We start from the raw sequence: 16,732 nt of genomic DNA on the forward strand, positions 1-16,732 counted from the left end.
ATTTGGTAGAGTGCTTGTCTAGCATGCATAAGGCACTGGTTTTGATTTGCCCATAAATTAGGCATATTGGTACTTGCCTATAGTTCCAATACTCTGGAGGGGGAGGCAGAATGATCAGAAGTTTGAGATAGTCCTCAGTTACATGGGAACTTTGCCCAGTTACGGAGGAAAGAAGAGACTGGGAGTTGGATGGGGGGAGGGGTCAGGAAGATGGAACCATGGAAGTCCAATGAATATTTTGGGTTCACTGAAATTGACCATAGTTGACAAGAAAGACATTGGAATACCGGACCAAGTGATGATGCAAGGCATATTTCAATGCCAAGCTCGATGATAAGAGTTCACTCCTGACCATGCACAGGGCAATGCACATGACAGGAGGCGAGCACCAGCTCCCTCAATTATCAACTGACTTCCACATATCCACCATACACATGCACACAAAATAATTATAATAATAATAGTAATAAAAATAATAAGTATAAAATAATTAAACAGGGAGGATAACAACTGTTTCTAACAGAAGAAATCCAAGCAGACAAAACGTTTGAAAGATCACATTAAGCTCAATATTGTTTAAAGCCTCACTATTAACTCAATCTTAAAGCATCCAAGTTCGTTTTGCTTTTGAATGCAATGTACAAATGCCAGTCCTATGAGCCAAGAATGTCATGGTACCTGGTTCTGAGTCTATTGTGCTCCTGCTTCCTACACGAGTAACTAGAAGAATGCTTTCTGATTTCAGCTCCAAGACCAAAAGGGCCCACTTCCTGCTGACCTCAAATAGCAGAAGAGTCTATGACAGTCAGGACAAGGTACTTCAGCAAAGATGGCAGGATTTCCCTTGATTACTAGCCTCTGTATCTATCTCTATCATTCTAAGAGCAGTCTTTCCAGAGGCTTCGCTATGGCATTAGTCCCAGAAAGAGTTGAACATGTGAGTCCGTGTTTTTTTAGACCTCTCCAAGGGAATCTGGTCAAATCACAAATGAACATTATTAGCAAATAAAACTTAGAGTCTTAATAGTTGACATTGCAAAGAAGCTTAAAATCAATTCAATTCATTGCCTTTAAGGATTGTGTGTGAACACGGTTGCTGTGAACTCAGGGAATAAAGAAAAAAATCATCATGGAACACGTAGAAAGTATCACTGACAGGCATCAAGCTTAACATGTTCAAAAGTTAATTTATAAAGTAGAAAGTATCACTGACAGGCATCAAGCTTAACATGTTCAAAAGTTAATTTATAAAGTAGTTTCATGAGTTTGTTTATAATTATTTAGGGAGGAGCGCTTACCAGAGGAAAGCAGGCACTAATGAAGGTAACATTGTCCCATCAATAATTAAACATTGATTACATTTTAAACACACACATCCCCCTTCTTTGTTCATTATGAAGGCCAAAGGAAGAGGTCAGTAAAAATTGTTGTTCATTTCCTTGGGATTTTGGAAGATCACCTTGACAGAGCAGAGGTCTCCATTTCTGTTTGGAGACAGTTTTATCTCTCAAGGTTCTAAGAGCAAACACGAGCTTGAAAGGGATCTAGGGCATGTTAATAGAGGGCCTTCTTCACAGGTAAAGACAAGAATTCAGGGAAACAACAGCATGTGGTAAGATATCCCCAGTGGGGTAACAATGGACAGTCATGGGACCTGAGACCTGGGGACTGAGGGAAAGGAACTTAGAAAGTAACCACAGAGGAGGGTACCTCTGCTCCAAAGCAAAACTGTGGACTAAGGTGCCAGATCCAAGTTCATCCAAAGGACTGGATACCTCATTCTCACAGTCCCACATGACCAATGTTCCCAGAGGCGTCCCATTCCCCATTATAACAAGCTAGAAGAAAGAAGACCAAGTTGTAGTTGAAGAAGGTAGTATTCCTTCCAACACAGAGCCCGGTCCAAAAGATCAGAGGACATGAAGGAACAGAGGGAGAATTTAAGCTCCAGGAGAGGCCATGCTGCCTGAGCCACCTGGCTTTGCTTCTCGCTCAGGCCTCTTTTACTACATCTGCCCATCATTGCTGTCATTTCCATCTACTACGTCAAAACAGGACAGCCAGCTAGTTCCAAAGTGGCCCACCATAGATGGAACTGAAAATCTATTAACTCTGCCAGAACATTCCATTAAAAGAGGGTAATACATAATTCTTAAAGTGTACAAATTCATATATGTGAGATATATATATGTATATATATATGACATTTCTCCCATTTTTTTTAAGAAATCAGAATTTGCAGACAAAGCTGCAAAAGATAGCTATACATTTCACACACACATTTAGACGCTATTTATTGTTCACACATCAAATGAACTTTTCCTCAGATTCCTTCCTCAGAGTTTAGTTGTTCTTCATAAGCTTCAGACAGTGGTAATGTGTATACTAATCTCTGGATTACTCAGGATGAAGCAATCCTCGCTGCTTGAAAATGATGTCCTTAAAATTAGAGACAGTAACAGTGATGAAGGCGGTTGAAATGTCGTGTGCATGCATGAACACGTCACGTTGAGGATGGGGAGGATGATCTGGTGACTGGAAGGGCTTGCTGCTTACTTATGAAGACCTGAGTTTGTAGCCCCAGATCTCATGAAAAAGCCAAACAGTAGCATAGACATCTGTGATCCTAGTGCTCCTAAAATGAGATAATAAGAAAAGAAAATCCCCTGCAGTTCAGGGGCAAATTTGTCTGTCACACACAGTAACAAACAAGAAACACGGACTCAACCAAGATGGAAGTCAGGACAGACATCAGAGGTTGCCCTCAGACCTCCACATGAGTGCCTTGGCATGTATGTGCCCATAGACATATGTATGTACATCATCGTATACACACATACATAACAGTTTTTTAAAAAAATAGAAAGTGTCACAACAGAACTCAATTGTCTTATCCAATTAATATGTTCAAATGAAAAAAATGAATTCACGCACTCAACTGAGGCTTTCTGAATAAAGGGGTTCTGAGGCAGATTTTCCAACAATATCTGTTTATGTCATGAAAGGTAAGACCATAGATAACAGTTCTCCCTGGCAGCCTTGTAGCACCTGCTGACACCACGAGAGCTAACCAGCAAGGAGGAATCTTTTAGTCCAACTTCACAGACTAGTTATTCTTACACTTTCACAGAATAGAATGTTTTTCTTCCTAACATTCACCTCAGCCTGTGAGAAGTTGATTAATGCCTGTCTTCATACCAGAAGGAAATTCCATGAGTAATGGGGATCCTCTGTGCTTGTCCATTGTTGAGTTCCTGACCATGCCCTGAGCCTGTCCCACAAAGGAGCACCCTGAACATGCGGTATTAGCTGCTTGATCAATCGATCTTCCTAGCTGTCTCCTTTGGAAGGCTGTGGTGTCCTTATCACACAAGCACTGGAGATAGGATGTACCTCTAACAGCTGAGTGTATGTTTGAGAACATCCCAGGACTCTGCCTTATGTAATTTGCCAGTTTCTTGAGAACCTCAAAGCCCAGAGGGAGAAATAATATCTTAATCAATTTCACACCCGCTGTGTCTGACACATACTGAATAATATTCCATGAGATTTTCAGGTAAAACTCAAGTAAGAGTCATATAACATGAAATTTACCACTTAATGACTCGGTGGCATTTGGTACATCAAGAATGTTGTACGACCGTTAGTAGCTACCTAATCTAAGACAATTTTCATCACCTTCCAAAGAAACCTGTCCCCATTAAGTAGTCACTCCTACTCTTCCCTCTTACCAGCCTCTGGCGACAATGAATTTTCTCTCTGTATTTATGGATTTCCTTGTACTAGCTGTTATATATAAATGGAACCTTAAGATGCATGGCCTTCGTGTCTTGTTTCTCGGAGTTATGTACCATTTGTGAGGTTCGTATATGTGATAGCATGAACTTGTCCTCCTTCCTCAGGGCCGAATGCTTTATCATTGTATGGATACATGCTACATGTGACTTACCCGTCCATCTGGGTTTGGATATGTAAGGTGCTCCCGCTTTGGGCTACTATGACTATTGAGTGTTCTCTACAAAATTTCGTTTGATCATTTTCCCAGTTTGTTTTGGAATATACCCAGAAATAGAATTCTGAATGACACTCCTCTTAGCTGGGTAAGAAAATAGCATCGCAGTGTTTTCCTCAGTGGTGTACTATCTGTGTTCCCACAGGCAACCTATGGATTCTGATGTTTCTCAACACTGTCACCAACACTTGTAACTTTCTATTTTAAAAAAAAAATACGTTATTTTAGTCATCCTAGGGAGGAGTAAAGCATGTATTATTGTGGGTTGACTTTGCATTTCTGTATTTATTAGTGATGTTAAATATCTCCGTGTAATTATCCGTCATTTATATACCTCTGTACAGAGATGTCTGTTTAGACCCTTTGCCCATGTTTAATTGGGTTATCTGTCTTCTTAGTATCTAGTTGTAAGAGGCCTTTGTACCTTCTGCGTGCTGGGCCCCTGTCAGGAGACTGGTTTGCAGATATTTTCTCACATTCTTTGGACTGGGTTTTCATCTTCTTAATAAAGTTCTTTGAAGCATAAAAATTTTTAACTTTGATGAGGTTCAGCTTATTTCTGACTTTCTTTGTTTCGTTCTGACATTTTGATAGCTTAAGTATTTTTTTTTGGAGCCTAGTAGATGCAAAGAACTCTTAGGATTTCAAGAAAACCTATAGTATTGACCCAGTTACCTCAGTGGATTTTATGTAAGACATTATTTTAGTGTCAGGGCGAGTTCCCACTATTCAAGGTTCAGGAACGTCAAGATGGAACCGAGAGATTTAGGACAGAAACCTCGAAATATGTATTTCAAACCAACTTAAAGGACTTCTAATTAAACAGTTAAATTAAAGGATAACTGACAAATATATGAAGGCTAATCACTCTGTGACCAAAACTTGCAAAAACAGTTTGAGAAATCTCAAGCCACACCTGAAATATCAAATACAATGGTGTTTGTGTAGAAGGAAAATAGTAATAAACTCTACTAACAATTGTAGAGTATCTACAGATCAACCCCCCAAAACAAACAAACAAACAAACAAACATATAGGTAGTAAAGGGAATGAAGGAGAAAAACTTAGTTTCTTTTTTTTATTTTTTTTTTATTAACTTGAATATTTCTTATATACATTTCGATTGTTATTCCCTTTCCCGGTTTCCTGGCAAACATCCCCCTCCCCCTCCCCTTCTTTATGGGTGTTCCCCTCCCCATCCTCCCCCCCTTGCCTCCCTCCCCCCAACAATCTAGTTCACTGGGGGTTCAGTCTTAGCAGGACCCAGGGCTTCCCCTTCCACTGGTGATCTTACTAGGATATTCATTGCTACCTATGAGGTCAGAGTCCAGGGTCAGTCCATGTATAGTCTTTAGGTAGTGGCTTAGTCTCTGGAAGCTCTGGTTGCTTGGCATTGTTGTACATGTGGGGTCTCGAGCCCCTTCAAGCTCTTCCAGTTCTTTCTCTGATTCCTTCAACAGGGGTCCTATTCTCAATTCAGTGGTTTGCTGCTGGCATACACCTCTGTGTTTGCTGTATTCTGGCTGTGTCTCTCGGGAGAGATCTACATCCGGCTCCTGTCGGCCTGCACTTCTTTGCTTCATCCATCTTGTCTAATTGGATGGCTGTATATGCATGGGCCACATGTGGGGCAGGCTCTGAATGGGTGTTCCTTCTGTGTCTGTTTTAATCTTTGCCTCCTTATTCCCTGCCAAGGGTATTCTTGTTCCCCTTTTAAAGAAAGAGTGAAGCATTCATATTTTGATCATCTGTCTTGAGTTTCATTTGTTCTAGGCATCTAGGGTAATTCAAGCATTTGGGCTAATAGCCACTTATCAATGAGTACATACCATGTGTGTTTTTCTGTGATTGGGTTACCTCCTCAGGATGATATTTTCCAGTTCGACCATTTGCCCTGAATTTCATAAAGTCATTGTTTTTTGATAGCTGAGTAATATTCCATTGTGTAGATGTACCACATTTTCTGTATCCATTCCTCTGTTGAAGGGCATCTGGGTTCTTTCCAGCTTCTGGCTATTATAAATAAGGCTGCGATGAACATAGTGGAGCACGTGTCTTTTTTATATGTTGGGGCATCTTTTGGGTATATGCCCAAGAGAGGTATAGCTGGATCCTCAGGCAGTTCAATGTCCAATTTTCTGAGGAACCTCCAGACTGATTTCCAGAATGGCTGTACCAGTCTGCAATCCCACCAACAATGGAGGAGTGTTCCTCTTTCTCCGCATCCTCGCCAGCTTCTGCTGTCACCTGAGTTTTTGATCTTAGCCATTCTCACTGGTGTGAGGTGAAATCTCAGGGTCGTTTTGATTTGCATTTCCCTTATGACTAAAGATGTTGAACATTTCTTTAGGTGTTTCTCAGCCATTCGGCATTCCTCAGCTGTGAATTCTTTGTTTAGCTCTGATCCCCATTTTTTTTTTTGGTTCTTTTTTTTCGGAGCTGGGGACCGAACCCAGGGCCTTGCGCTTCCTAGGCAAGCGCTCTACCACTGAGCTAAATCCCCAACCCCCTGAACCCCATTTTTTAATAGGGTTATTTGTCTCCCTGTGGTCTAACTTCTTGAGTTCTTTGTATATTTTGGATATAAGGCCTCTATCTGTTGTAGGATTGGTAAAGATCTTTTCCCAATCTGTTGGTTGCCAAAAACTTAGTTTCTAATTGAACTCCAATATGGTAAGTTGTCCTATGCACAGCCAATATTCAGTAAAGATTTGGGGACCTAGAATGAAGTACCCAGAAGAGCAAACGAGCACCTTGCATTGAGTCAGTTCTTAATGATGTTTGTTGAATGAAAGAGAAACCTTCTAAAAAATGAATTTGATGTGAGCAGAATAAATGTATGTCCATTGAGAAATGACATTTCAAAGTTGAAATGGGAAGAAGTAAGGACATTTCAGAGAGTACCATCTCTAGACAAAGAAAAAGAAAGAAGAGACACAGGAAACAAGCAAGCCAATGTCTATAGACCCAATATCAGGACAGGTACTGTAAAGGAAAGATCAGTTTTTCAGACCCCAAGAACACAGCCATTCACCACACAGATGGAGGGACCCACCTATCAGGTGGTGACAGCAATCTTGGCTTTATTTCCTGTTGTGATGAAGTACCCCAACAAAAACAGCTTGGGGGATAAAGGATTTGTTTTAACTCATAATTCCATGTTACGGATCATGGTATAGAACCTAAGCCAGAAAATATTTGGTCTATAATCAGTAGGTCTATAATCAGGAAGGAAGGAGCACATGAATTCTGGAGCTCAGGCCCCTTTCCTCTTTTATTCAGTCTAGAATTTCACCCATGGAGCAATCTATACTCAAGGTGAATCACCCTACTTCAACTAACTAGGTTAAGAAAATCCTTCAAAGATGTGCCCACAGGCCAACAATATTTAGATATCCCTCATTGAGACTTCCTTCCCAGAATTGTAGATTGTGCCACATTGACCCTTAAAACAAATCATCATCACTCTTAGAATCACTCCTATCTAAGTTTGCACACTTAGGATAAATACATTCTTTCCTATCAACATCTCTCCAAATGGTTCCCATCTCCCTGTTATGTATGGTTTCTTTAGTGGGCATGGGATGCTCTCGTAGGTGTTGTATATGTCAGTGTAGATACATATACTTGTATAGTATGCATGCGAGTGTGGATGCAGAGGGTAAAAAGGGATCTTCCTCAATCCCTTTCCACCATGTCTCCCTAGGAGCTCACCAACTACCTAGACAAGCTGACCAATAAGCTCGAGGAATCCACGTGTTTTGACTTCTGTAGCACTGAGATTAAGCCTGAATTTTATGTGGGTGTTGGAAATCCAAACTCAGGTCCTCAATCTTGAAAAGCAAGCACTTCGCCCACTAAGCCATCTCCCCAACCTCCCATATCCTTTTATCTTCAAAAGACATTTTTTCATAAAATTCTCTTCTACTATACAGGTTCTAAGGATTGAATTCAGCTCATCAGACTTGTCATCAAGAACTTTTAACTTTTCAAAGGCCCTCTGGTACCTTTTTAATGATTTCCACTGACAACCACCTACTTAACCTCAGGACCATATCTTGTCCCTCAGTGCGTCCTCAAAGCTCAACACAAAGGGCATGCTCAATACATGCTTATTAATGATAATGACGAGGCTCACTTTTAGCACAGCTGTGCTGCCTTCTGTGACAAGCAGGAAGCAATATGGGACCATCAGATAGGAAAGTCATTGCATGTCTATGTAAATTCAGTCAAAAATCCATATATATATATATATATATATATATATAACTTGAATGGGACAGACATAATCAACAGAAATAAGGGGTAAAAGGAAAAGGAGGAAGGGAAGGAGGGAGAGGAAAAGCAAGGGAGAAGGGAGGGAAAAATGGGAAGAAAAAAGAACAGAGGAAGAGAAGACAAGAAGCGAGACTCGTCTTACATTTTCTCACACTGTATTTCACTGTATTACAGGAGAGGAACTGTGAAGCATTCTAGAGCTGTACAATCTGCCACACGACGTTTTTGGTCTCAGCTGCAAACAGTAAAAGGTTCTAAAATATGACCCCAGGCTTTGTCAGTGCTCTGTAGTGTTTCAGAAAAGCATGACGACCGGAAGGCTTGGCTTCCAATCGGTATTGCCCTGGAATATGGCTGTATTTCTACAAATGACTTCTTGCTCAATCACAGCCAAGGTCTTCAACTTTTCTATGCTTTGTTTCTCCTGCTCTGGAAAAGGAATGACTTTCCTTGGCATCTTAGAACATAACCAACAACCAGCTCTTCCTCTCAAAATCTCCAGCTCAAGGCATATGTGTTTCTGTTTGTTTTTCGAGAGCCTTGGCTGACCTGGAACTCACTAGGCAAAACGGCCTGACTTCAAACTCACAGAGATCTTCCTACCTCTGCCTTCCTAGTGCCTGAACTAAAGGTGTGTACCACCACAGCGGCTTGTAGCATCTGTTGATTTCTGTGATGGAAATATTCTAACTGATTCAGACTACATCGGGCTCACAAAAATCCCTGGGAATCTAGCAGGTGGCTTCCACGGGTGCCTTGCTGACAGGGTTGCTATGAAGATGAAATGAATTCATGCATGCTAAGCACTTAGAACTTGCTCTGGCATACCATGAGCTTGGGTGAGGAATATTAGCTATTTTGGGCTTACCATTCCTAGTTTGCCCTCTTCTATGGAAATGGAGGATCAAAATAGTCCATTGCGAAAAAAGGAGTTGCCTTGAATTCAGTTGATGCCAGTCTCTTCTTAATCACATGCTTCACGTTCACGACTGCCAAGCGGCCCCATTGACTTACTTGGTTTCCTTTTCTTTTCCTTAATTCATCTTTTTGGAGCATTCTAAGAATCAGAACACTGGCTTAAAGCCACATACCAGGAAAGAAAAGGGTTTATGAAGAAAAAAAATATGGATAATCCCAAATGAATAATTTTTTTCCTGAATAATCATTTTAAGAAAGTCTTAAATGCTAACTCAACTGGCATGGAAGTTTCTTTGGGTATGATAACTTATTGCCCATTTTGAGAGGGAATATGAATTGTATTCCACCTAGCCTTATTTCAAAATAATTTTACTCCCTGATATTTTTCCCGACACAGAATAAATAAGAATTTTTATTAAAAAAGGATCCTCAAATATATTACTGTGAGCAATGTGACTTTCTGCCTTTTGATTCCTGTGGGCATTTCCATGACTCTACCAATAAAATATCTTCTTCCTCATCTCCTTTACTGGCTGTTGCATCGGAACTAATAGTTATGCAATAAATATTTGCTACCTGCAGAAAACATGGCAGTTTTTGATCTTTAAGTCTAAGCTTGGCTACCTGACAGCTCCATTTATCAGCTGGGAACCCCAGACTCAGTCATTTTTCTGGGGAATCTACCACCCTCTCTTGCTCCCCAGTTTGTGCACCCTTCCTCCTACACCTTCCCAAGTCCTTCCTTGCTTCTCTCCTTTTGTATATTTTGTGATTTTTCATCTCTTCTCAGCCACTGCCGGAGTTGTCCCTGTCCCCCTGTTCCTATGACATAATTTGTTACTTCTCTCCTGGATACCACACTCTGCCGTCATCCTCGGATGTCAGGGAAATGTCAGATTATGAACTTTACTGTTGACGAAATGCAGGAGGCAGTGAGAAGTCAGGCCTGCCATCACAAGAAAGCGTTTGCTCAAATTCTCTACATTTGGGGAACATAGAAACGTCCCCCATGTTTTACCACCCACCCCTTTGCCAGGAACCTGGTGACCTTCTGACTCGGTGAATCTGACTGTCCTAGAGAGTATAAATAGAACCACATAGTGTCTATGTGAATAGCTTGTTGCTGTTAGCATGATTCCTTCATGTTTTGAGGTTTGTTTTTGTTTTTGTTTTTTGTTGTTTTTTTTTTTTTGCATGTCGTAGCATGTGACAGAATGTCTTAACCTTTGATGGCTGAATTCTATTTGTATTGCCTGCACATACCACATCTTATTTACTCATTGATCCATCAGTATACAGACAAGATTTCTCTACCTTTTGGTTACTGTGGTAATGCTGCAAAGGGCACGTGTGTACAGAGCTTTGCCCTAGCCTCATTTTAAGTACTTTGGGTATATATCCAGAAGTGGATTGGAGGATCGTATGGTAAATTTAGTTTTAACTTTTTGGTAATTTTAGCTTTTGCTTTTATTGATTTGTAAGAATACATACACCTGTGCTCGTGTGTGTGTGTGTGTGTGTGTGTGTGTGTGTGTGTGTGTGTGTGTACACACCCAAGTGCGCCCATGTGTGTATTGTATGAAGGTAAAAGAATAATTCACAGAATTTAGCTCTCTTTTTCTTCCATTTGGGTTTCAGGGATCGAACAAACATTGAACTCAGGTCGTTAGGGTTGGAAAAAACAGCCATTACTTACTAAACCATCTCTCCAGTTTTTTATTTCTAATGTTTAAAGAACTGTCATAATATTTCCCACAATAGCAGTGGCATTTTACATTCCCATCAACAGGGCACAAGGGCTTTTGATAGAATTCCTCTTGAAGTAAAGTGACACATACTAGGATTTCTAATTTCTCCACATCTTCACCAGCATAGATTTCTTTCCTTCCTTCCTTCCTTCCTTCCTTCCTTCCTTCCTTTCTTCCTTCCTTCCTTCCTTTACCTTTCTTTTTCCTTTCTATCCTTCCTTCTTTTTTCCTTTCTCTCTTTTTCCTTTCTCTCTCTTTTTTCTTCTCTCTCTCTCTCTCTCTCTCTCTCTCTCTTTCTTTCATAGAATGCAGTTGTCCTAGTTTGCTTTTCCACCACTATGATAAACAAAAACAACTTGGGGAAGAGAAGGACTGATTTGGCTTATACTAAAGAGTGTAAGTCAATTGCTGAGGGAAGTCTGGGCAGGAATTCAAGGTAAGAACAAACCTGAAGTAGAAAGTAAAAGAGAAGCCTTGGAGGAATGTTGCTTGCCTACTTGCTTCCTGGGGTTTACTCAGTTTGCCTTTTTATTTTATACAACCCAGGGTGTTGTATAAAAAGCCATAGGGTGGTACCACCTACAGTGATTTGTGACCTTCCACTTCAATTAACAATCAAGAAAATGCCTCAGACTTGCAGATAAGCCAATCTGATAGGGACATTTCTTCACTTGAGGTTTTCCTCACATGACCTTGATTTATTTCAAGTGGACCCAAAGTAGCCACCACATCACCCTGATGGGAGTGGTGTAATAATACTCGTTATTGTTAGTACCACTGATCTTTGCATGTTTTTAAACAAAAATCTAGGATATTGAATTTCTACCGCGTACCAACTCAATTCCATCTTCATAATTTCAACGTGAAAATGGATTATTGTAACCTCGGGCCATAACAAGATAACTAAATATGTAAATGTAAATAAATAAATTACACATAAATGTGTACAGACACAAATATAAGAGCAGAGTAACCACGATGGTTAGGGTGGCTGGGAACGGCAATGGAAAGCCCTGAACTAAGAAGGTGTAAGAGAAGAAGTGGCTATTAGAGGCTTGTAGACTGTTGCGAAGGAAGATACTGAGGAAATTACATCTTGATTTCTTTTGTTCAGGGAGCTATCAATAGTATGTCCTGCATTTAAAATCTTTCAAAGTTAAGAGAGGAGGTGGGAAAGAATGACTTCTGCTTGAAAAATGCCATCTAGTGCTCAAAGAAGCCTGGACTTCACCTTCAGCACACCAAAGATTCGCTCGATGCTCCTGAAGGAACATGGCAGATGTGTAAGCCAGAATCTGACTGAAGTCAGACTCCCACTGAACTGGATGCAGGTATTGGAAACAGAACAGTAATACAATAATCTACTGTGGAGGCTTCCCACATGGAAAAATCCTCATGGAATCCTCAGGACCACAATCGAGGCCCAATTAGCATTGGAAATCATGATCACACTGGAGCATGACACATGCAGTAAGAAAAGTTGGAAAGGAAACAAATTAATAATCATGGTAAAAGGTGGGGCTGGTGGAATTACTTTCCCATTGGTCAGATTTTTTTCTGTAACGTGGTCTTGGATTGTCAGTATAAAAATATTGTCCAAATGCTAAAAATTACTGACAGAAAGGAGGTGTGTGAAGAAGATATTGACTTTAGATAAAATGGTGGACTTTAGGCATGGTAAAATGAAAGCACAGCTCTGGAACTGTTACCCACACTGTCAAAGGCGAAATTTTAAAGAGGAGTAAAGCTTTTACAGACTGTGTTGTGAGCTCTGGAATTTGAAATTAAAATCATGGTATCATGTATGTTATCACTACAGAAATATGGAACAATTATGTGCGAATCTAATTAAATAAATATAAGATTTATAAGGGAAGTTATAAAACTTGGAAAGAAATTAAGAACTAAACAAAGAAACTGTTCTCAGATAGGAAAAGTCTTTCTTTTTGAATTGATCTATAAATTTAATGTAATTCCAATTAGGATCCAATTAAATTATTTTATAGGTGATGAGAGAGATATATTAAAGTTTACATGGAGAGGGAAAAGGCACAAAATAGCCAAAGAAAGAAAAAAAGAAAATAGAAAAAAGAAAGACCTTGAAGACTCACTGCAAAACTACAGTAATGAAAACAGTGTGGTATATAGAAACCAAAAAGTAGAGATATAAAATAACAGACAACAACAACAGCAAAAACAGAAGAAAGGCCAGAATGTACTTACATAAATATAATCAACTGGTCTTTGATAAAAGGAGAAAAGGAAGCATATTGATTTTTTTTTTAAGTATTTTGGAGCTAGGCAGGGGAATGACTTAGCTAATAAAGTGTTTGCTATGCAAGCTGAGGTTGATGCCTAACACTCATGTAAAAAGGTAGAACCCGTCACAGATGGGTCTCAGCCCTGGAGAGGCATTGACAAGAGGATTTCTAGGGCTGTAGTAACCAAGAAATCAATCCACAACCTCCAGGTCTCAGTGAAAGACTCCCTCAAAAAGAAACAAGATCAACAACTCCAGAAGAACACCTAAGACTGACCTCTGACCTCTGACCTGACTTTCACACAAGGACACACACATACACACAGTGTTTTCATTAAATCATGCTAGCCTAATTGGATACTAACATGAAAGAAGGAAGAAAGGACAGAATGATGTGAGAGAGGGAGGGAGGGAGAGACAGTGAGGGCTGTAAATATAAAAGCATTTACTTTCTTCACAAAAAAATTACTCAAAATGTATTACAGACCTACATGCAAACACAAAACCATAAAACTCCTATAAGACAACATGACCTTTTAGAGGCACCATGAAAGGCACAGTTCATGAAGGAAGTAATTGGTGAGCTAGATTTCATTAAAATTAAAAATGCCACATCTAGAACAGAACAATATCCAGAGAAGGAAAAAAAAATGGCCACTCAGGGCACACCTGAAGAAGAGCTAGTACTTAAGCTGGAGAGTTCACTCTCTCAGGCCTGAGTTTTGTCACTGAAACCCACATAGTAAAAGGAGAGAACCAACTTCCACAAGTTGTCCACTAACCTTCACACACACACACACACACACACACACACACACACACACACACACACACACACACACACACACTTTAGTCCTAGCACGCAGGAGGATCAATGCGAGTTCAGCTTGATGTGTATAGAGAGCTCTAGGTCATCCAGCGACACATAGTGAGATTCTGCCTTACAAAACCAGAAAAATATACAAAGGAAAACATGTAGTCAGGCATGGTGGCTCTTGCCTATGATCCCCATTATCAGACTGAAGCAGGAACTCCGAGCAAAAGCCAGTGTGGGCTACATGGTAAGTTGAGGCCAGCCTGGATTACAGAATGATATCCTTTCTCAAAAGAAAAAACAAACAGTAAACAAAAAGCAATAACCTATATCCTTCTATTATTTATTGCTATAATGAAATACCCAAGGGAGTCATATAATACAGTAGATAAGCTACTGATCATAAGATCTACACTTTAATAAGCTGTTTTGATAGTAAATATCAATTTCCAACTTAGAAATATCTAGAACCACCTAGGAAATGAACCTCTGGACATGCCTGTGGGGGATGATCTTGATTAAGTTAGTCCATGTGGAAAGACCTAGTTCACCATGGGTGGCACCATTCCCTAGGCTAGGATCCTATACTGTGTCAAAGAGAAGGTTAACTGGGCACATTCATCACTCTCTGCTTCCTTAATGTGGATGTAATGTCATGGACCGGCTTCCTGTTTTGGCACTATGTTTTCCCTGCCTGTTCCTGTGTCTCCTGCTATGATGGATGGTTTCTCTCTAGAACCCCAAGCAAAACTAAGCTGTAAGCTGCCTTTGTGGAAGTACTTTATCCTAGCAGTAAGAAAGTAGTTAAGACACATGTCCTAAAAGCAACATAATTAGCTGAAGGTTAAAAAAAAAGTCTTTGTGTATACCTATTTGATCCAAAAAAATATTTTTACACTCATTCTGAATTGTGAGTCATGGTGAGATGTATTGAGGATGAAGTTAAAGGAAGGAAGGAACGAAGGGAGGGAAAAGAGGGAGGGAGGGAGGGGAGAAAGAAAGATGAGGAGGAAGGAAAGAAGGAGGAGAGGAAAGGAAGGGAGGGAAGGAGAGAGAGAGAGAGAGAGAGAGAGAGAGAGAGAGAGAGAGAGAGAGAGAGAGAGAGAACCACAGGGGATTGCATTTAGGAAAGCACTGTTTCAGGAAACTGCTCTTTAGTTACCAGGGCTCTCAGAGGTAAATCTCATTTCTCAATTCAGTTCTGTAAAGCAAATGGAGACTGACCATCTTGGTCTGTGCTTCCCAGGCTCCTGGATCAGTTGCAGTCAGTCCTTATCAAGCTAGTGAGAGTTATTTACAAGCCAGTCACAGGGCTAAAGGTGGGCAGGGAGAAGGGAGAAGGCACTGGGAACCACTTGCTCTCACTCACATGTGGAATCAAAAGCAAACAACCCTAACTCATTGAAGTTGAGAATAGAACAATCATTAAATTATTAATTCTTCTTTCTTTTTTCTTTTTCTCCTCACTGCCTCTCTCTTTCTCTTAGGGAAACAATGTGGGTGAGTAGAAAATGTACTGATAGGGGCTGAGGAGACCATGTTATCTTGGTGGGTAGCTATGGGCAGCCCATTCACCCTCACATCCTAGTATAGTGTGCTTGTTTCAGTTATGAAAGTAGAAGTCCTAAGATTGGCATGTTCTTCTTAAACCAGTGACTACTGTAAGAGGTTATAGTGTTACTGCTTACAGTAAGATCCTAATACAAGCTCTGTGATATCCTGGATATTCACAATACTAAGTTGTTTGGAAGCATAAATATTCATTTACCTGGATCATTAAATTATACATGGTTAGAAGGAGAACACCCCTCCCCCAGGCTCTGGTTTTTGAATGCTTGGTCTTTAGTGGGAGGCACCATTTGGGGGGAGATTACAGAACCTTGAGGAAGTGGGGTCTTGCTAGATGAGGTATGTCACTAGGGGAGAGCCTTGAAGGTTTATATATCCTCTTCAGCTCATCTCCCACTCTGTTCTCTCTGTTCTGTGCTTTTAGTTAAAGATGCAATCCTTGTTTCCTGTAGCCACCTGCTGCTATGCCCTCCCCGCCCCCACCGCCACCATTATGGACTCTCTCCCCTCTGAATCCATAAGCTCAAATAAACTGCCACAACAAGATATTCAGGTTTCAAATGAAAAAATGTGCCTGGCAGAGGACACATTAGTAAAATACTGACAGAATATAAAGAGTGACTTTATATTCAGACATATCTTGAAACTTTAAGTCCTGGGCAGATGTTCTTTTATCTTACCAGAGAGTCCAACCTCTCCATACAGTTATGGAAAGTCTTTTTACCCAACGGTCCCAGATAACCTTTATCCTAAGATTTCAACACACATGGCAAAGTTTCTGGTGGGATCGGTAAATGGATATGCACATATCCACACAAAATGTGATCATTTTCTTTATGTCCAACAGCTTCTGAACTCAGTGTCTGTTCAGCCGAGTTTTTCTGAAAGGAAGATAAAAGTTTCCTACCCAGTGCAAAATCCAGATGCTTTGAAACCTACTCCAGACATCTCTTCTAGTTTTCTACTCATCACTCTTCAGTTAAGAAACAGTACTGAAAGCTAAAACGAAGCCATATTGTTATGCCATGTGTTTTTGTGAGGAGTGGAGAAAGCCCCGAGTTAGCGTGTGTTGCTGCCAGGGGTCTGACCACGATGACCTCAGAAGAGCTGTGGGGATAACGGTAAAGCCTTTT

Source organism: Rattus rattus, chromosome 2 (genome assembly GCF_011064425.1).
Source record: "Rattus rattus isolate New Zealand chromosome 2, Rrattus_CSIRO_v1, whole genome shotgun sequence".
NCBI classification, from domain to species: domain Eukaryota; kingdom Metazoa; phylum Chordata; class Mammalia; order Rodentia; family Muridae; genus Rattus; species Rattus rattus.